Genomic DNA, 22,182 nt, shown 5'->3' on the forward strand with positions numbered 1-22,182 from the left:
TAATTAGTAAGCCTAATTAGGTAAGGCAAGAGGACCAAAAAGTAAGTTATAGCAATATATCTATCCTAGATGGAAGTAAAGGTATTACTGTTGATAGATGTCAGTAAGTACCATAATCAAAATAAGTTTAAGATATTAGTGGATTTGAAAGAAATAAGACATAGGGAAGTTTGATCTATTGGGATGTATCATAGTAACTATGCAATATTCTTGATATTTGTGCTGTAAGCTGCAGATTACAGTACTGACTTGAGATTTATTGTGTAGAGCTACATACTATCCAATAGTACATAAGGATAAGAATAGTTATAAATGACTTTCGCTCTGGTACAAATATACCATAATAGAGTTTTATTACTAGAACTGAGTTTGAAAATCCTAATTCGGGATTTAAAACTCTATAATTAGAATATCAAAAGATCATGCTTGCAAGGTAGTGAGAGTTAAAGACTACGTTACCCTAGCATAAATTACAGTACATCAAGAATTGTTATGGGAGTTGAGATTTTAGTATGGTCAAAAATTAAAAATAACACTTATAGGGCTAAGTCATCCAGTCTCCGATATGGGGTTTATAGTTGTTCTGGTATTGCAATGGATCTTTTGCTCAAAGTTTAGTAAGGAACAGTATTCTATTTGAATAGCTGTAAGACACAAAATATAATTTTGTTCCCCTAGAAGAGACAGGATGTTATGGATGACAATTATAACTTATAAAACAGTTAAGAAATGATATTCTACTGATAATAGTAATTCGATAGGAACTAGTTGGCCAGGTATTCTTTAGGAAGAGCACAATTTTATTGTGCAGATCATAAGGATTTGATTAGAATTAAAGCAAAACTTTTGAATAGCATGGGAAACAAGAGAGTCTGGTAGACTCCCTTCTTAAGATTACAAAATTGTTTATGGTTAAAAAATAAAGGGTAATGATCGCAAACCGGTGAAAAATAAGCTATAGAATATTGATAGATAAAAGAGTTGTGGAAGTAAAAATTAGAATAGATGGTGTGAATGTAATAAAGAAATATTATGAATATTAGTTAAAGTGTTGACTAGAATGGTCAGAGGACCAAATCAAGTAATATTGAAGTATAGTGGATTTATTAGGGATGATAAGAGGTGCTAAATCATAACTCGACAGTTAAGTTAAGGAAGAAGATAAGATTGAGAAATAAAATAATCAAAGTTAAGCTGTGGAAAAAAAAAAACAAATAGAACAGTAAGAAATGAGAAAAACACTAGATGAGGAATTGCCACCAGGGTAAACAACCTACTTAAGATGCGTAACGATATCTCAAATTATTTTATCAAGAAGGAAATAAGTTAAACAAAAGCAAACAAGATAGTGCAAAATGACACATAGGCCTTGGTCATAAATGGAGATGGTAAGATATTGGTTATGGACATATGGCTAATAAAGAGATAAGCAATTCATATATAACCAACAAGGTCATTTAAAAAAAAAAAGACTACAAAGGAAAATAATTGCTAAACAACAACAGGAAAAGACTAAAATATTCTAAACAAAACTGAAGGTTGTATCAAATGATCAAGAGATTTTATAAGAAAAGAGTAAAACTAAGTTATCACCCATAGGATCATACGAGGTCCTAGAAAGAGTGAATCCACTAGCACACAGATTTGCTTACCTCTAAAATTGAAATGAATTTGAATATAACTTATGACAGAAGCTCATAAGAAACTTGGCACACAAGGTGAGCAATCGATGAGTAAATAGTATTGGTTAAAGTGCTAAGGAACCATCATTCAGGCCAGGAAGCTACTTAGGAGCGTGAATAGGACATGAGGAGACAGTACCCAAAATTGTTCAGAGACTGATACCAGGTAAAATTTCGAGGACGAAATTATTTTAAGGGGGAGAGAATTGTAACACTCCTATTTGCATAGCCTTGTATATGTTACTGTTCTGGTGACTGGTATCGGTCTGGACAATTAAGAGGATTAGAACTATGTTTAAGACACCTAGAAAAGCCCTGATCAAAAATAAATAGTGATTACAGGATAAAAAAGTAAAAATAGAAAAAACAGAATATAAAAGGTTAAATGAGCCGGGAGTCACAGAGATGGGTGACCTTCTCGGAAAGTGACTGCGAGGTCAGTCTAAACTAAAATTTCGAACAGAAAAATGTGACACTGCGGTCCTTAGGACTTTTGCGAACACAGTGAAAAAGAGAAAATCATAGAAAATAATTTTTAAACAAGTTAAATAATTAGGTCAGAGATCTGGAAGAAATATTGAATTATTTGCAAACCGGGTCGAACCGGCGAGGGGTAATTTGGCCAATTCACCCCTATGGCTGACTCCTAACCTAACTGTCTAATAAAATCGGAGAAATGAAAATTTTGGAATATAGAATTAAATTAAAAAAGTGAGGAAAAAGAAAGGAAAAAGAAAAGAAAAGAAAATAAAGAAAAATGACATCATCATGGATGACATCATGCATGACTCAATAAATAATTATCAATTATTTACTTAATTTGACTAAGTCAAATTGGGATAAATACACATAAAATAACAAAATAAAGAAATTTATGTTTTGGTCTTCTTTCTCATGGATTTCCGCCACTCCCTCTTTCTCTCTAATTCTCTCACAATTCCAATATTTTTAACCCTTAAAAGCTTGATTTCTCCTCCCTTCTTCACCAAAAAAACCCTAACCACCAAGATTAAAGTTTGATTTTAGATTTTGGTAGAGTGATTAGTAACAAAAAGAAGAAGAAAAGAAGGAGACTTAGAGAGTTAGAGAATCCATAAATCAAGGTATGTATAAATTGGTTTTAAATCTTTAAATACTACTTGAAATTTAGTTGAGATGCATGGAAATTGTGAAGAAAATGAAAATAATCTTGCATGCATGATGAGTAGAAAATTTCAGCAGCCATGGTACCCTGGAGTTTGATGGTGTTCAGTTAGGTTAAACATGAAATCTTAGTGAATTAATGTTGTATAGGTGATTTGTATGTTGAAATTGCATGAATTGAGCTAAGCATGAAAATTAGGGTTTGGCACCTAGGGCTTTGGAAGACAAAAATGTGAGAATACATTAAATGGTGTGTTTGACCTAGTTTGAGCTGAGAAATGGTCATTTGTGACCAATTGGAGTATGTTAGAAGTGTTGGAACCAAATGCAAATTCGGATTGCTTAGGGTCATGCTACAGGCAGCAGGACCATAGTCCCTTTCAGAGACAAAAACTAAAAATTTACACTTCCAATTGGTATAAGGACAATTGGGAATGAAAATAGACACAAAATGGAATATTTTTCATTTAGGAATCATGCCCAGAAAGTGACCATGGCATAGTAAACAAGTAGGCCAAACCCGGAATTAGGCAATCTGACCTATACAAAAATGACCAAATGAACAGTGTTTGTTCATTTGGCCATAACTTGGGCTACGCAGGTCTAAATGACCTGAAATTTTACCTGTGGAAAGCTGAGATATAGACCTAAAACTTTCATGAAGAACATAAACCCAAATTATGCCTTTGACCAAGCCATCTGGCCACCCAAAATTGGTGACTTAAAACTGCCAGAACCAGTTTGGTGCCCAGAAATCTGGGTTAAGTCCAATCCGACAGCCATGATTCAAATGGCTATAACTTGAGCTAAAAAACTCCAATTGGAGTGATTCAAAAAAGAGAATAAATTTAAGACAATAGGGAACATTTTCTATGAAGAAAGCTTAGCCAAATTCTAACAGTAAAATGACCAATGGAATAGTGCAACATAAGACACCCAAAAATGAAAATTTACAAATTTGCGTAAAAGACTTAGAATTTGAGTAAACAACCAAAACCAACAAATTTAGTAACCAAAATGTGGTATGTGAGTGAAGTTGGAACTCTCATAGCTATTAAGCCTTAGAAAGTCAATAAATTGACTTGAATAGTGTCCTGAATAGTAACCTCGAAATACAAAATTTAAAGAATGCCAAGTTTAGCATATTAAAGCTAGGTATAAGTGAATTTGAATTTATTTTTGGATTTATGATGAGTTATGATACTGAAACACTGTGAAACTGTGTGTTTCAGTTGAAAAGAACACCAGGAAAGAATTTGAGGAATCGAGTCAAGGTCAAGAGGCGACTTGCTTAAGGTTTGTGCACAACTAACTATTTTGCTACTTTTCACTTCTAAATTGATTTGAACAAGTTTATTTTATGATTTATAATTTTGTTGTGTTGAGGATTTTAATTTGTTGAATGAAATTGTATAAATTAAATGTAAATTTTCTTATGCATTTAAGGATTTATTACATGGTTTTGAGTGAAGGAACGGAAGCGTGAAAAACACAAGATTATACCATTGAATTCAAAAATTTTCACCTAGGGTCACAAGCACCATGCAAGATTTATTTTTATCTATTTGATTTCAATGATAAACAACATATTAAAACTCTTTTAATATGTTTTTGGATCTGTATTTGCCATTTAAGATTTTAAAATTAATCAGATTAATTTTAGAACCCTAGATTAAATCAAGAACGATTACACTAACCTCTTGATGTCTTTGCCGTGTTCGCGCTTTGAGATTCGTCTTGAGACACGGATGTTGTCCCTCTAGCTTGTCCACACCAAGAACACCTATGGCAGCCCTTGAACAGCTTCTAAAGCCTTTTCTATTAATTAGAAATTCAAGTTCTGCCTTTTAAGAGATTAGAGATGCAAACAGGACACTAGAAACAATTTCTAGTGTTCTTAATTCAAGAGATTGATGGCTAATCTCTTTGAATTGATGAGAGATGAAGAGAAATAGCTGGAGAGGCTCAAAGTGGCGTGACAACTGAGAGGAGAGGCTGCTGGTTGTGTTTTCTTTTCATAACCCCACTTAAATAGCTAGGTTAACACATTAAACCCTAGCCACATGTCACCTTTTGATTAGCTCTAGGTTTAAGTGACCCAATCACATTGTGCCAAGTGTCAAACCTATATTTAATCTTGATTTTAATCATCTTACATGATTAAAAAACATTTGGCAAGCTTATGTGTTATGCCATGTGTCACCATCTCATGGTGCCACGTGTCACACTGCAAAATGACCAAAATGCCCCTGTGTCTTAATTTTGAGTTCTTAACCCAAAATAATTATTTTCTTCTTCTAATTAATTTATATCAAATATAAATTAATTAATTAATCTCTATTAATTAATTTCTCATCAATTAAATTCATATTTAAACACTTTAAATATAAATTTAATTTATACTACACATCCAATAATCTAGATTTGGTTTCAAGTCATGCTAGGGACTTTGCAATTTAATTGCAAACCAAACCTATTTAATTACTCAATTAAACTCTTTAATTAATTAATTAAATCATATTTAAATAGGTGATAACTTGTGTATGTGTGTGACTTACTAGGCTCATCACTAATTGGCAATGAGACATGATATCAACTCTTAATATCATCAGAACTCTTTCTTACCATAAATGATTTCTCTAAATCATTTTATGAACCTCATAGACCATGGTTAACACCTAGCATAGCATGCCATGGCCACCCAATTAGTAATAAGATTTACCTTAAATGAACCTATAATCATATGTTACCATGCACTAGAATCTCTCTGTTACAAAATCCCAACTCAAGCTGGAGTCATGGTTTATGTCAAACTCCATTTGCTATGAATATTATGTTCTCTTTTAATTCCAGTTCTTGATTAAAAGATTTTTCTCATCAGAAACTCTTTTCTGAATAAATCTATCTGTCCCGGCCAGGAACTTGAAACATCAAGAACAATTAAATGAACATAGGATTTTAACTCTATTTACTTAGAGGAACAGATTCCTTCTTGATCAACACCTACCTCCATATATAACTAGCAGAGCCAACACATGCCCATATACCCATACATAGTACAAGTATGAAAGCGATCAAACTCAAACTACCTATATACAAGATAATCGTGCTATCTCAGTCTAAAGATTATATGCATCGATATGATTTATGACAAAACATTGACAAGAGTAAACTCCATGTGCTTGTCATAAGTGTCACTGGTTCGGCCTACTTATCATTTATAAGTGCCTATCATGTTTGTTATATGGCATGAGACTCACCATTCCATCTTATTTATATCTCATATAAATAACTTGGGAACAAACATGAATACAATCTTTCTGGATAAGTCATGTCCTTATTATGAAGTATCCTCGATTGTGAACCCATTTATGATACTTTGTGCTAGAAATATTGTCACTCATATTCTTAACAACTCAAGAATAATATTTCTAACAAAATATCAATGGACCTTTTCTATTACACATAAATATATTATGTAAACGGAAAAGTGGAAATGCCTTTTATTAATAAAAATATGTACAAGATACATACTAAATGATATGCTCTAGGGCATACTGCTAACATTGAGGATTATAAATTTTAAGTTTGATGTGTTGCCAACCTTGAGCATGAATTTATGATGATTGAATATGTTAATGATTTGTAAATACTTTGTAAATAGAAATTGTTTTGAATATGATTTGAAACCACAGTTGACATGGCAAAATATGTTGTGAATTCTCATTAGCATGTCTAGTGAGATATCTCCTCCACTAGATGGGTCGAGTTCCCTCCTCTCTGGCTTGCCAGTTGGGGAAGAGTTTGAATGAGTACTCATATATACTAGTTAGTCTTTGTTCTTCCCATTTAGCCTCGGTTATTGGGAGAGTGTGAAATGTCGTGGTGTACAACACGGCATCTATTTGAATTTTGGGTCATGGGTTCAATTGTGTGAATTGTTGGCAACACCCTTTAAATTATGCATAGTTTGATAAATTGTGATTGAAATAAATAATTTGTCAGTGATTCAAAATATTTTTGTATTGTTTTGGGATTTAAAAGAAACGTAGATAAATAGTTACTATTTGATCAAAATGTTATTCAAATGAATAATTTGCATGAATGAAAATATTGATTTCTGAATGTTATGAATTTTGAAGAATTTAGAAATTTTAAATTTTTAACTGTTATGAATTATCAAGCATAACTCTTATTAAGTTTTAAATTATTAGTTTGTGCACCACTGAGTTCACCACTCAACGATAGCTTTGTATGCTGTCGCAGGTGAAAGAAAATATAAAGCAGCTGAGCAAGATTACTAAAAAGCATAGTGAGACTATCTTCGGTTATATCATAGGTATACACTTGTATTTTAGATTTTGATGTAATTCTATAATTGTGTGTATGAAATTTACTTTGAGCTGTTGTACCAACTCTTTTGTAAAATATTTTTGGACTGTAATGAAATACAAATTATTATAAGGTTATCTTTAGATTTTATGTATTTATAAAGTTCTGCACTACTAAATTTTTTATGATCCCATGAATGTAAATATTAATTTTGTTACCTTAATGAGAGGTTTCAATGTTTGATTTAATTTAAACTGTGTATTGAGTTGCTTGTGTTGATTTGTCAAATGAGATTGAATAATGGAGTTGTGATTGAGAAAAATATTGGGAGTGTCTTTATTTTCTGATTTTGAAGAACTGTTTTTTCAAAATACAGACGGCACTCTGCCGAAATTTTTGTAAAAATTGCGGAGATTTTGAATATCTAAAAATTTAATTTATGTTTGGACTTTAAATAAAGGTTTTTAAAATCTGAGGAAAAAAAAATTTACCCACGAATTTAAAAATGAACAAAAATTGTTTTAAAATCCCTTGTAGTATATTTAATGGGTTACCGGTAGGCGAAGTACGGTAATTCATTAGGTGTACTACGGGAGCATGTTACATCTTTCGAGGAGTAGGGTGTGACAAGGTCAATCTAAACTCAAATTTCGAACTGGAAAATATGACGTTGCGGTCCTTAGGACTATTGCAAACATAGTGAAAAAGAGAAAATCACGAAAAAGAATTGTTAAGTAGGTTAAATAATTAGGTCAGAGATCCAGAAGAAATATCGAATAACTTGCAAACCAGATTGAACCAGCAAGGGACAATTTGGTCAATTCACCCCTAGAGCTGACACCTTACCTAACTGTCCAATAAAATTAGAGAAAAGAAAATTTTGGGATCAAGAATTAAATTAAAGAACTAATAGAAAAGTAAAGGAAAAAGAAAAGAAAATAAAATAGGAGTATGACATCATCATGATGATATCATGCATGACCTAATTACTTTAAATTTATAAATTATGAAAATTAGAGATAATTGTGACATAAATAAAGTTAAAATTAAAAAGAAAAACAATTTTTTTATCCACTCATCTTCTCTTTTCCATCCCTCCCTTTCTCTCTCATTTATCTCATTCCTTTCCACCATTAACACCCATCTCAAGCTTTCAAAAGCTTAATTTTATTCTATAAATTCCCTAACTCCTTTAAGTAAATCTTGTTCCTGGATCTTGACAAGCATCTTGTGAACAAAAAGGAAGAGGAAAGTGGAGAATTGAAGAACTAGTGAATTCACAAATTGAGGTAAGTGTAACTTTAAGCTTAGATTTTTATCAAATGCATGAATTTAAGTTTAAATGTGATGAAATTTCATTAGAAATAAAGAAAACTATGCTTGAATAATGGGAGTGAGAATTTGGCAGCCATGGGTTTAGGAGATGTTGAAGTGTTTTAGCTCAATTAATTATGTATTTAAGCTTGATTAAGCATGTAAAGATGATTAGAACATTTTAATTGTATGAATTATAAAGAATTTAGAAAAATTAGGGTTTATACCCTTAGGGTTTTGGAGAGAAATTTGAGAATTAGCCAAATGATGTTATTGACTTTATTTTAGTTGAAAATTGGTCAATTTTGACCATTTGTGGTGTGTATACATTATTGGAAATAAGTTTAAATTCGTATTAATGAGGGTCAATCTGCAAGCAGATTGACCTAGGTCCCTTTCGGAGACCAAAACTAAAAATTTACCAACCTAATTGGTGTGAGGCTAATTGCGAATGAAACTAGATACAAAATGACACATTTTTCATTTAGGAATCATGCCTAGAAAGTGACCATAACTTAGTGAACAATTAGGCCAAATCTGGAATTAGCAAACTAACCTGAACAAAAATGACTAAATGAACAGTAGTTATGTAAATGACCATAACTTGGTCGAAAGGTCCAAATGACCTGAGGTTTACTAGTAAAAAGCTGAGACATATCCCTACAACTTTTATGAAGAAACCAAACCCAAAATTTGACCATAAGCCATCCAAAAACTCACCTGCAATCAACCCACAAAAACTGCCATTAACCAGTAAATGCCCAAAATTCTGGGTAACACCAAATCCGGCCAGCCATGTTCAATTGGCTATAACTTGGGTTACAAAACTCCAAATGGAGTGATTCAAAAAGGGAAATAAATTTAAGACAATAAGGAACAACTTCTATGAAGAAAACTTTGCCAAATTATCACAGTAACATGGCCAATGAAACAGTGCAAAACTGAACACCAAAATTGAAAATTTGAAATTTGTGCCTACTTGAAGTTTGAGAAAACAACAAAAACCAACAAATTAGGTAACCAAAATGTGGCATGTGGGTGAAATTAGAATTCCTATACCTATTAAGCATTAGAAAGTCAACAAATTGACTTGAATAGTATTATAAATAGTAACCCTGAAATACAAATTTCAAAGAACGTCAAATTAAGCATATTAAAGTTAGATTTGAAATTATTTTTGGACTTATGATAATTTATGGTATTGAAACACTGTGAAATTGTGTGTGTCAATGGAAAAGAATATCAGGAAAGAACCTGAAGCATCGAGTCAAGGCCAAGAGGCGACTCTTATGAGGTTTGTGCACAACATAGAATTTCTATAAATTTTCTTCTGCAAATTGTTTTGAATGAATTGAGATATTAAATTGTGACTCAATTGTATTAAAATGGTTATTATGCTTTTGACCTAAATTGATGAAAATTTATTTGCATGTGTGTTAATTATCATTAAATGTTTGGAAAATTATTGAGATAGTTTTGAAACCACAGTGTCATGACCATATATTTGAATGCCTCACTAGCATGACTAGTGGGAGAAATTAGTTTCGAATTTTGATTCCTTCTCTGGCTAAAGTGTTGAGGTGTGTGCCAGTAGAAGAAGAAATTTAAATGGGTACCCATATATTTGAGCTAGCTAGCCTTGTGATTTCTCATAAGCCTCTGGCTATTGAGATGAATATGTTTCGAATGGCATGATATAACTGTGTGTTTTTAAGAAATCTGTTTTGAGACTGTTTTGACTAAAATTGTAAAATTGTGTTTTATATCTGTTTTCCATATTCAGCTCAATATTTGAATAAGTATGATTTGAATTATGCATAAATGTTATTTTAGTATGTTGTGCACAACTGAGTCATAGTACTCAGTAATGGCTGTTATTGCTGTCACAGATATAGAGACTAGAGGAGCAGCAAAGTGAGCTGCTAAGGATTTTTGGAGCCACCTTTCCTGAAGTTTCGTCGGGTATAAATTTATACCCTGAATGTAATGTTTATATTTGTATATGTAACTGTATGTATAAGTAAAAACTGGTCATAAGCAGTTGTATAAAGTTTGTAATAATATTATTTTGGATTTGCTAATGTAAAGTGGTTGATAAATGTAATTTATTTTTACTTTAATGAAAAATAAATGTAAATATTGAGTACTATTTTGATGACAATTGAGTTGTGAATTATTGATTTGAATTTTGGAGTTTGAGAAATGATGTTGAATTGTGTTGAAGTAGTAGTGAGTTTGATGAAAAAGAATTATTGGATATGTTTTTACAGGTTTTTGAAGAACTGTTTTCTTAAAATACAGACGATACTCTGCCGAAATTTTTTCAAAATTCGCTTAAGAATAAAATGGACAAAAATTTGAACTAGTTTTTAAACTTTATTTAAATGTAAGAAAATGCTCACCACTTCCACAAAGTAAGAAAAAGGTTTTAAAATCCCTTATAGGGTACTTAATGAGTTATCGGTAAATAGGTACTTAATGAGTTATCGGTAAATGAAGTTCAGTAGTTCATTAGGCATTCTGCGGAATCATGTTATGCCTTACAGAGGGGTAAGGTGTGACAATGTATAAGTTCCAAAATATTTTCAGCTCTTAACCCTTGTCCAACAAAAGGTGATCTAGTCATTTTACCTTGAAGGCAGGATTCATAAGTTGGAGTAGGTTCAAAACCCAATGAGGATAAAATCCTCATTTTCTCCAGCTTTGTAATCCTATCTTCTATAATATGTGTAACACCCCTATGTTCGGTAGTGTGTTCTACTGTTCCGGTGACAGTGTCTATCCGGACAGCTAGGATGCTTGGAATTATATTTAAATATTAGTGTGGAGATATAAGGTAGTGAAATACAATAGAAGAAAATACAAGAAAAAAATAAAGGAAAAACAAAAGAGAGAAAATGGAACTAAGCTAAACGGACAAAACCGTACCGATGGGTAACCGCACCGGGAAGTTGCGGCGTGAGCCATTGACTAACCTTGGACCGCGGGGAACCCTACAAATATTTTTGGAACTTAAATAAACATCTATTGAAAAATAAATGATATTAGAAATGTCAAAGAAAAATTAAATAATTAGTACAAAGAAAAAATGAAAAATCGAGAAACCGACAAAAAATCAGTTTTACCGAAAAAGCCGAAAAGCAACCTGAATACGGGCATTGTGGTCAATTGACACCCCAAGTTACCTTTTGACCTAAATTTCCATTAAAAATAAATGATATTAAACTTCAAAAATATCATGAAAATTAAAATGGTGGTCAATAATTTAAATAGTAAAAGAAAAGAGGTTACATGTGGGAATTGTGAAAACTTTGATTAAACAAATATTAAACTTACCTTAGTGCTCCACTAACACCACCAAAGTGGACTTTTAATCAGCTTTGGGCAGAAGATTCCATCTTCTTCAACCTTGAGCCAACCAGCCGAATGTACCTTGAGAGAAACCTCCATGGCCAAGTGAGAGGAAGCTCCATGCAACCCATTTTGAGCCATCCTTTCCACTAAGTCCCTTCTTTAAAGTTAATCCTTACCTTGCAAGAAAGATTTTGGTAGCAATTTTAAGGAGGTTTGGTGAGGTTTTGGTCAAGCTTCAAAAGTGGTAAGTGAGTATTCTCCATTCTTGTTTCATTAAACTTTGAGTGGATGTTGTGGTGAGTAGTTTTATGGAAGAAGTTTTGAAGTTTGATATTTTTATGGTGGTACACCATTTCGGCAGTCATGGGAACTCGCCATGTGTAGCTTGTTTTCACTTGTAAATGGTTGATTAAGATGTTGATGTAAGTGTTTATGTGTATAGAAATGATTTAGACAATGTATATTAAGAGTATGTGTAATGGTGCACTTGGTTTTGAAAGCTTGAAAGCAATTTGAAGGAGATATGTTCAATGGGGTAATTCGACAACTTTAAAGTGTGGTTAGAAATGTGTTGTTGAATTATGTTGCTTATGGTGGTAGCATGTGTATGTGAATAATTATTTGGATTTGGACATGTAAATGAGGTGTGTTCATGTAGTTAAATTGATGTAATTGGACTTTGAAAATTCTGAGTTATAATGTATATGTTGAGAGTGGTTACAAGCTGCCCAAAATGACCAAAATGTGATGTAAAGTGTGTTAATATTATGGTACCAAATCAAAATTGACATGAAAGGTAAACTTGGTAAGTATTGAATGTGTAATTGGTAAGTGTTGAATAATGTGTAACAGGGCAGTGTACACTTTAGCTTAGAACCTTAAGTGTGTGACTCCAATTGGTATGAGACCAATTGGAGGTGAAACTAGGCACAAAAAGTGTCAACTTTCATGGAGGAAGCTTACCTAAATTCTGTCCACAAAGTGACATGAGAATTGACCAAATCCGAAATAGGTAAGTGCAGGCCAGAATTTTTGACCATATGAACAGTAGTCATTTGCATGATCATAACTCACTCAAAACAGGTCCAATTGACCTAAAATTTTTACCATGAATAGTTTAGACATAGATCTACAATTGTTATGAAGACACCAAAGCACAGAAATGGCCAGAACCAAGCCAAATAGCTTTCACAAGTTCAGGTACCAAAATTGGCCGAACCAAAAGTGACCTAAAAATGACCTAAGCCTACCATTTTAGTGCATTCTGTCTAGCATTGGTAAATTGACCATATCTTGGTCTATACAGCTCAGAATGACCTAAAATGTTATCCCACGTGCAATAAGACATAGACCTATAAGTTTTTAGTTTGGACCAAAACCCGAAAACTAAGGGAACTAAGTCGTCCAGCTAGGTCAAAATAGTACACTGAAATCTAGTAAATTGCAATAAAATGCAATACACTTGGAAATGAAATTGGTAACATATACCAACACTAAAGGGCTATAAAATGTGAAATATTGGTAACATTAGAATTGACTCAATTAGAGTGCATCAAAGGTCAACATTATAGGTTGACTGTTGAAATGAATTGAAGGGAATAGTACCAAGAAAATTTAAATATTAGATTTTATTGTTAGAAACAAATTCATTGAGTACTGAAACACTTTAAATTGTGTGTTGCAGTTGAAAAGGATATTGAGAAGCATAAGAAACACTGAGTCAGGGCCAAGAGGCATTTATCAGAGGTATGTGCACAATACTTTTTATATTCACTGCTTTTACTAGAAAATTTATTTGAAGAAATAAGTTATGAATAATTTTTTATTATTTTGGCTTTGGGAATTTTATTTGGAAATTATTGTGTTGCCTACTTTGCAAATGGAAATTTTGAGATAAAATGTGAATTGTGGTCTATATGAAATATTTAAATATTGTGATTTAGAATTGTTTTGATTCGCACTTGGCATGACAATATTACCATGTTTGTCGCAAGGTATTTTGCGGTTGTCCGGACGAAGCTCTTCACTGAAGTGGGAAAAGTGAGGAGTCGCCACTTTAATTTTGAGGGAAATTAAAGGAAACCATTTGTGAAAACAGATTAAAAAGAAACCACTTTGAAAACAGAGATTCTAGGTTTGGGGTCCGTATACGATCGAGGAAGGTGTTAGGCACCCCGCCTCGTCCCTCAATGAGGGCAAACAGATTTAATGTTATGCTCTTTCATAAATTAAAAGGGTAATTAAGGGGTTAGGATAGTGATGATGTTAATCCTTTGTGCAAAATAAAGGAATACTTAATATTTCACTTATTTTGAGTTTCCCAAGAACACACGTTCATGAGATGGCCCTTTAGTTAATAAGTGTCGTGTAGAGTTATTATGTGTATTAGGATTGTGTTATTTTTAATTTGGATTTTGTTAAGAGAGCTCAGACGAGAAGCTTCTATCGATCTCTCGGCACATTTTTAGGGTTTTAAGCAGAAGATTTCGGATAAGAACTCTCCTTCGATCTCCGCATTTTTGATTAGACGAGAATCAGGTAAGAACTCTCCCCTGATCTTTTAGAGTGTTCGGTTTAAAATTTTAAATGAAGGATCTCGGATAAGAACTCTCCTCCGATCTCTGTGTTTTTTAAAAATGAGAATCAGGTAAGAACTCTCCCCTGCTCTCTTAGGCTGTTCGGTTTAAAATTTTAAACAAAGGATCTCGGATAAGAACTCTCCTCCGATTTTCATGTTTTTTAAAATGAGAATCAGGTAAGAACTCTCCCCTGATCTCTTAGGTATTTGGTTTAAAATTTTTAATGACGAATCTCGGATAAGAACTCTCCTCCGATCTCCGTGTTTTTTTAAAATGAGAATCAGGTAAGAACTCTCCCCTGATCTCTTAGGGTATTTGGTTTAAAATTTTTAACGACGGATCTCAGATAAGAACTCTCCTCCAATCTCCATGTTTTTTTAAAATGAGAATAAAGTAAGAACTCTTCCCTAATCTTTTAGAGTGTTCGGTTTAAAATTTTAAATGAAGGATCTCAGATAAGAACTCTTCTCTGATCTCCATGTTTTTTTAAAATAAGAATCAGGTAAGAACTCTCCCCTGATCTCTTAGGGTGTTCGGTTTAAAATTTTAAACGAAGGATCTCAGTTAAGAACTCTCCTCCAATCTCTTTTAAATGAGAATCAGGTAAGAACTCTCCCCTGATATCTTAGGGTATTTGGTTTAAAATTTTTAACGACGGATCTCGGATAAGAACTCTCCTCCAATCTCCGTGTTTTTTTAAAATGAGAATCAGGTAAGAACTCTCCCCTGATCTCTTAGGGTGTTCAGTTTAAAATTTTAAATGAAGGATCTCGGATAAGAACTCTCCTCTGATCTCCGTGTTTTCTAAAATGAGAATCAGGTAAGAACTCTCCCTTGATCTCTTAGGGTATTTGGTTTAAAATTTTTAACGACGAATCTCAGATAAGAACTCTCCTCCGATCTCCGTATTTTTTTAAAATGAGAATCAGGTAAGAACTCTCCCCTGATCTCTTAGGGTGTTCGGTTTAAAATTTTAAACGAAGGATCTCGGATAAGAACTCTCTTCCGATCTCCATGTTTTTTAAAATGAGAATCAGGTAAGAACTCTCCTCTGATCTCTTAGGGTATTTGGTTTAAAATTTTTAATGATGGATCTCGGATAAGAACTCTCCTCCAATCTCCGTGTTTTTTAAAATGAGAATCAGGTAAGAACTCTCCCTTGATCTTTTAGGGTGTTCGATTTACAAATTTTAAATGACGGATCTCAGATAAAGGAGTCTAGCACCTGAAGGCGCCAAAAAGCCGCACAATGTTTTTCTGAACCTACAGGGGCCTTGTAACTAGAGGGTGGACACGAAACTGAGCTTTCATCGACCTTCTACGTGATCGCCTTGTCCGAACTCTTAGGCTGGAGACATCTGATCTCTTTAGGTTACTAATCTGGGGTCTGATCTTTTCTCAATTCCTGTCCTATTATGCTATATCTTGGATTCGTTTAGTAGCCCGACCTCATAACTTTTTCCTCTAAGCTACTATTCAACCTTTGGTTATTTTTATTTTTTCGAAAAAAAACTTTCACGTTAAGATACTTTTACCAACATTTTATTAAGTTACCTACAAGTTGCTCACAACCAGAACACCTATTTTCGAAGGAAATGAAAACTAAGGAGAAATAGATAGAGTTTACAGACGAATAGAAGAAGTAAACATCGGGAAATAGCTATCTGCTGAATAATCTACATTGGGATTTTAGTGCAACTGAACTTAATGGAAATTTGAAAAATAAAAACAGATAAACTGAAACACGAGCATCCAGCGAAACAATAGTCTGGACACTTACCTATGGGAGGTTGAGGATCTTGAGCTAACTCTAGTGTCCATAAATCTTGTAGAGGTGGAAACTGATGGTCCAGGGACTAATGCTTACTTCGAAATAACAAGAACCAGGTCAGAATGCAGTTGAGCCAAAGCGACGGTAACCGGGTTGGAATGAGATCAAGCTTGGAGATTAATATGTTGGTATTAGGGTAATGAAGACAAAATTGAAAAAAAAAAAATGGTATCGCAGAGTAATGAACAGACTGAAAATGAAGAATTTCAGGGTCCAAAACTCCTTTAATGGAGATACTTAAGAAAACTAGTTTCTAAAGTTTCTCGAAAGCTCAGAATGGCAAAGTAACAAGACTGAATTAGATTTCAGAGCCTTTCCACTATAATCACCACTACCTTTTTTACCCGTCCCCTCTACAGTATTGCATGCAGGTATTTATAGGGAACGAGTGCTACTAATGAAGGGTCAGGATCTCCCCTTGGGGAGACGGAAGGTTTGGATTTAAAAGGACATAATCTGATGTTTGAAAACTAAAGAGAATCAAAACGAACGACTGGGATCCTATTCAGAATATATGTCCTTTCTCTTCTTAATCCAATGGCTCTGGGTCTTGCCTATCAGGACAGATCCGAAGGCTAGGAATAAAAGGCGCCAAACCTGTCGTCTACCTTTTGATCCAAGGGCTCCAGGTTTGTCCTTACAAGTATGATCAATGGTTGAGATTAAGATGTACAGAACTGCCATAACTGTTTTGGCGCCTGTCAACAGTGTGGGCGATTCTGCAAATGAGGCGTGCGGTGAAGATTTGATCACGCCTACAATGCTTTAACTACCTCGGCTCTGATTATGTAGAGAGTTATTGGAAGTCATATCGTCCTCTTCATGCTTTCCGATCTCTATTCCTTTCGATCTCTCTATTATGACCCTCTTCTTTTCTGATCTGTCTCATATCGGGCCCCTCATTGCTTCCTGATCTCTCCCATTCTAGAACCTTCCTCTTTATCCGATCTGCCTTAGTCAAAGCAATTAATTCTTCGGTTACTGATGCATCTGCTTCAATTTCTGTATGTAATAAATGCTCAGGCCCTATATATATGCACTAGCGAGAAAACTCCTCCACACTTCATTTCTCCTCCTTCCATTTCTCCATTTCTCCTGTTCTAGCTTATCCGGTGACAATTCCGATTATGGTGACTGCTTTTGATCTTTTTCCGACTATTTTTTTTGCTCTTCGACTGAAAATTTATGATTCTGGCGATCGGAGAAACATGAGAACAATATCTGATGACAGTGAAGGAACCGAACTAATTTACAAATTAAGATCGAAAACGACGATCATGCTGATCTCAAATCGGTCCACCAGTATAATTGGTGTGCTGATCTCGGGCAAGAGTACTGCTAATTTCAATCTTAATGTCGGTGACCGCCTCTTGAAGTTCATTTAGCTCCTCACTACATCGGGCGTCCCGACTGCAGCTCGATTCTGGTCGATGACATCGACGATGACTCCACTCACCATCATGAGAGTCATAGTCACCCAATCTGAACTACACATCTATCCAATGCCTGTGGCTGGCTTTCTGATTAAACACATCTTTTGATTCAGCCACAAGACTAGGCTTTGACATAGGTCCTTACTAGGTAGGATGTAGTGTCGATCTTTAGAGATCGCCCAAATGATATAATCTGACCTTTAAAGGTTCTCTTAAAGATGTAATTCGATCTCTTAAGATCGCCCAAATGATGTAATCTGTCCTTTTGGAAATGAAACAAAATTTTATTTGAAGATTATTATTTAATTATTGCATTGGTTATTTTTTCGATCTCTGATGTGCATATCCGATCTGATCTCTAACTAAATCATCATTAGCCGATCTGCGGCTCTGAAAATTCGCACAATCCGATAACCCTAGCTAGCCAATCTCATTTTATTTGATTTTATTATTGTGTTTCTGGAACCTTCCCGCGACATGTCAGGAAAGCAGGTCGATTCCGCTAACTGATGCGCCGTTTGGGACTTCGAGAGCATTAAATGCTCAAACGGGTATAAATAGGGGGAGGGTCAATCAGTTGCTCCCTTATGTCACTTTCAGCACTTTGTTAGCATTTTCAAAATTCTCTCATTTCTTCAAGTATTTTAGGCACCGATCACATTCCGGTAAGGGTTTTGATCCTTTTCTTAGTAAAACTTCTTTGGTTTCTTTGAAAATGAGCGGTGCCGAGGGTCAGAGAGCTGCTAGTCCACCTTCCGTTCATGTTTCGTGGACCTCGAAAGAGGGTGACGTAATTAGATTGGGTGGTCAAACCAGCACAGCCCTCATTCCGGTAACTGTCCCAGCTGCTAAACCTAGGCAAGGGGTATCTTTGAGGAGAGACAACTTGCCAATTGATGAGTTGCCTTTAGTCTTGAAGAAATCGATCTCCAATTTATAAGCCAGGAGTACAATCTACGGATTGACTCCTTTGAACTGATCAAATGCCATAGCGATCATCAGGCCAACCACTTCTTTAATGAGGGCGATCTCATCATGGTGTATAAAGAGCAACTGAAGGCCAGGCTCTGTTTTCCCTTAGATGAATTTTATAAGGCTGTCTTAAAATTCCACCTTGTCTTGGTAGCCCAAGTGCATCCGAACTCCTGGCGGACTATAATAGCCTTCTGGGGCCTCTGCCGAGCTAAGGGACTGGAACCCACAGCCAAAGTCTTTACCGAGCTACATAGGCTCGCCCGAAGGAAGGATGATGAGTTTTGGTTCTTCCAAGCTAAGCCCAATTGTTCTCTCTTTACCGATCTCCCTTCTTCATTGAAGAATTGGAAGAACTGGTTCTTCATTTGGAGGAGTAAGGTTCGGAACGGCTTTGAGAGTATCCCACGGAGTTGGCAACATCTGGTCACTCTGATCCCAAAAAAGATCGCTTTAAATAAGGACGAAGACGTCGTGGTGAAAGAGTTAAAGTCTCAGGCGTCCACCCAGAAGTTCTCTTGCTTAAACGCGGTGATGGCCGAACTAAAGTATTGGATGATGCGGCTGATCACCGATGAAGAATACAAGCTTCAGCTCTCTGACCTTGGCCCTGGTACCTTCCATATCTCTGATCTCTGAACCTTAGTGAACTCACTGACTTTTCTTTATGCAGGTATGGCAGGCGGCGATGCTTCCAAGGAGAGCCATAAGTGAAAGAGGGAGGTCTCCAGAAAGGTACAAGAAATGAAGATCGTTGCAGCATCACAGATGCTAAGGTGAGATTCGGGAGAAGTGCCGGGAGACTCGTCCCAACCTTTGGGACAACCGATCCTAGAAGTAGAGGTAGCTGCTTCCCCCTCTCGACAAGAAAAACCACCACTTCCACCTGTTCCTTCAAATGCGGAAGGGGGGTCTTCCCAACCTACTGTGAGAACCCTTTCTCGTGGTGCCCAGGTCCTCATTCATTCTCTAGAGAAGAACTGATCAGTTCGGGGGAATCAGGGCTGGGCCAAAGTTCTGGGAGCTTCCATCTGCCTCCAGGATGACCGGCACAGGCTGACCCCGAACAGCATTGACGATCTCTTGGCTTAGACAATGAGTCTGAGCGTGGAGAGCCTAGTGAATCAACATATAATAAGGGAAAAGGCTCATCTTCTGAGGCAGGAAATTCTGAAGGCGGTCCAAGACAAAACTTTCGCCCGAGCCCAACTTTCGTCTGCCCAGGACTATATTGCTAAAATCGAAGGTCGAATGAAATCCTACGAGGATAAGTTGGCCGAACAGGCTTGTGAACTTAGAGAAGCTCGGGCGCTCTGAACTGCCGAGGTCGCTTGCCTTTCTGACGAACTCAAAGCGAAAGAAAAAGAGGATGTGATGAGGGAAGCTGGTGCTTACGTGAATGCACACAATGATCTTCTAGCCGAGCTCGAGAGGCGTTATCCTGGGGAAGACTTCTCCTAGATGGTGGATCTTGCTCCTAGAGATGAAGAGAGGAGCGAGGAGGAAATCGAGAGAGAGAGAGAATGAGCGAAATGACAATGTACCTGGAGAACAGGTTGGGGGTGACCCTCCAGCCGAATGACTTGTAACTTTTATTTTAAGACGAAATGAAATCCCTTTTGTTCAATTTCTTGATGAGATCGGAAAGTATCCAAATTGTATGAGTGCTTGATTGTTTGAACATATTAGAACATCAAACTTAAAAGCGATTATTAATCTAAGTATAAGAGGTTAGAAAAACATTGTAAGCATGAGATTGGCCTAAGCCGAGACCAAATACCGGGTAAAACTTTAGATCATTAAAATTGGAAAGGCTTGATTTGAATTCTTAAGATCGGAATCACCATTAAGTTGGACTGAAACCTTAACTTTGTTTTAAGGAATGTCTAAGACATACAAGTGAGGAACCCAATTTTAGTGTTAGTTAAACGACTTTCAACTATATTTGTAAAGAAGAGATCGGAAATGAGAATGGATGGCATGGAGACCTGATATTGGTTTGATCTCTTTTGATGAGAGATTGGAAAACAATCGACTAGATGTGGGATCGGTTTATTTCATGATCGAGTCACTTGTGACCAAAGAATGTCAGCTGGGGGTCGATTTCCAAAGTCCATTAACTTCGGTGATCGGCTAAAATATAGTGTCGACAGTTAAAACAATCGACTAGATGTGGGATCGGTTTATTTCATGATCGAGTCACTTGTGACCGAAGAATGTTGGCTGGGGGTCAATTTTCAAAGTCCATTGACTTCAGTGATCGGCCAAAATATGGTGTCGACAGCTAAAACAATCGACTAGATGTGGGATCGGTTTATTTCATTGTAACACCCCTATGTTCGGTAGTGCGTCCTACTGTTCTGGTGACCAGTGTTGTCCGGACAGCTAGGATGCCTAGAACTACACTTCGATATGAGTGAGGAGACATAAAATAATGAAATACAAGAAAATAAAATACAAGAAAAAAAAGGAAAAATAATAGCAAAGAAATGTAACCAAGTTAAGCAAGCCGAGAACCCTAGCGATGGGTGACCGCATCGGGAAGTCGCGGCGTGGACCGTTGACTAGCCCTGGACCGCGGGGAACCCTGGAAAATATTTTTAGGACTTAAATAGACCCCTATTGAAGTATAAATACCATTAGAAATTTCAAATAAAAATTAAATAATTAGTACAAAAAAAAGTGAGAAATCGAAAAAACGGACAAAACCTGGTGTTACCGAAAATCAGAAATGCAACCTGAACAGGGGCATTGTGGTCATTTGACACCCCGAGTTGTCTTTTGACCTAAATGTCCATTAAAAATACATGATATTACACTTGGAAAATGTCATGAAAAATTAAATTAGTGGTACCTAATGTAAATAACAAAAATGAGAAGCTTAATGTGGGAAAATGAAAACTTGATTATTTAATTAATTAACTTATGGTGAGTGGAGCACTATGGGGTTAAATAAACATTAAGTGGACAGAAAGATCCACTAACAAATCTGCAATTCATCTTCTTCAATTGAAAACGCATGAAAGCTCTCAAACCTCTCCCATGGCCGCCCACCTTCAAGCCATTACAACTCCATGATCAAGCCATATTTTCCCACACTTGTCTTCATTAAAATTTATCCTCACCTTGCAAGGAAGAGTTTGATAGCAATTTTAAGAAGTTTTGGTGAGGTTTTGAAGAATTTCCAAAGTGGTAAGTTTGTGTTTTTTATTATTGTTTCATTAAAGTTTGTGAGGAGGTTATAGGTACTTGAATTGTGGAAAGAATTTTGAGGTTTGATGTTTAAAGGGAGAGCTGTATTTTTGGCAGCCATGGAAACTCCTTGAAGACAGTTTATTTTTGCTAATAAATGGTAGATTAAAGGATTGATTAAATGTTTATGTGTGTAGGAAATTATTTGGGTGATGTACACTTAGTATATGTGAATGTGTATTTGAAATTTGAAGCTTGGGAATTAATGGAATGTAAATGCATGAATCAGCAGCCTGGTTTGGTGAACCATAAGGATGTTATTTTATGTTTGGATTATGGTATAATAATGT

Source organism: Hevea brasiliensis, chromosome 2 (genome assembly GCF_030052815.1).
Source record: "Hevea brasiliensis isolate MT/VB/25A 57/8 chromosome 2, ASM3005281v1, whole genome shotgun sequence".
NCBI classification, from domain to species: Eukaryota; Viridiplantae; Streptophyta; class Magnoliopsida; order Malpighiales; family Euphorbiaceae; genus Hevea; species Hevea brasiliensis.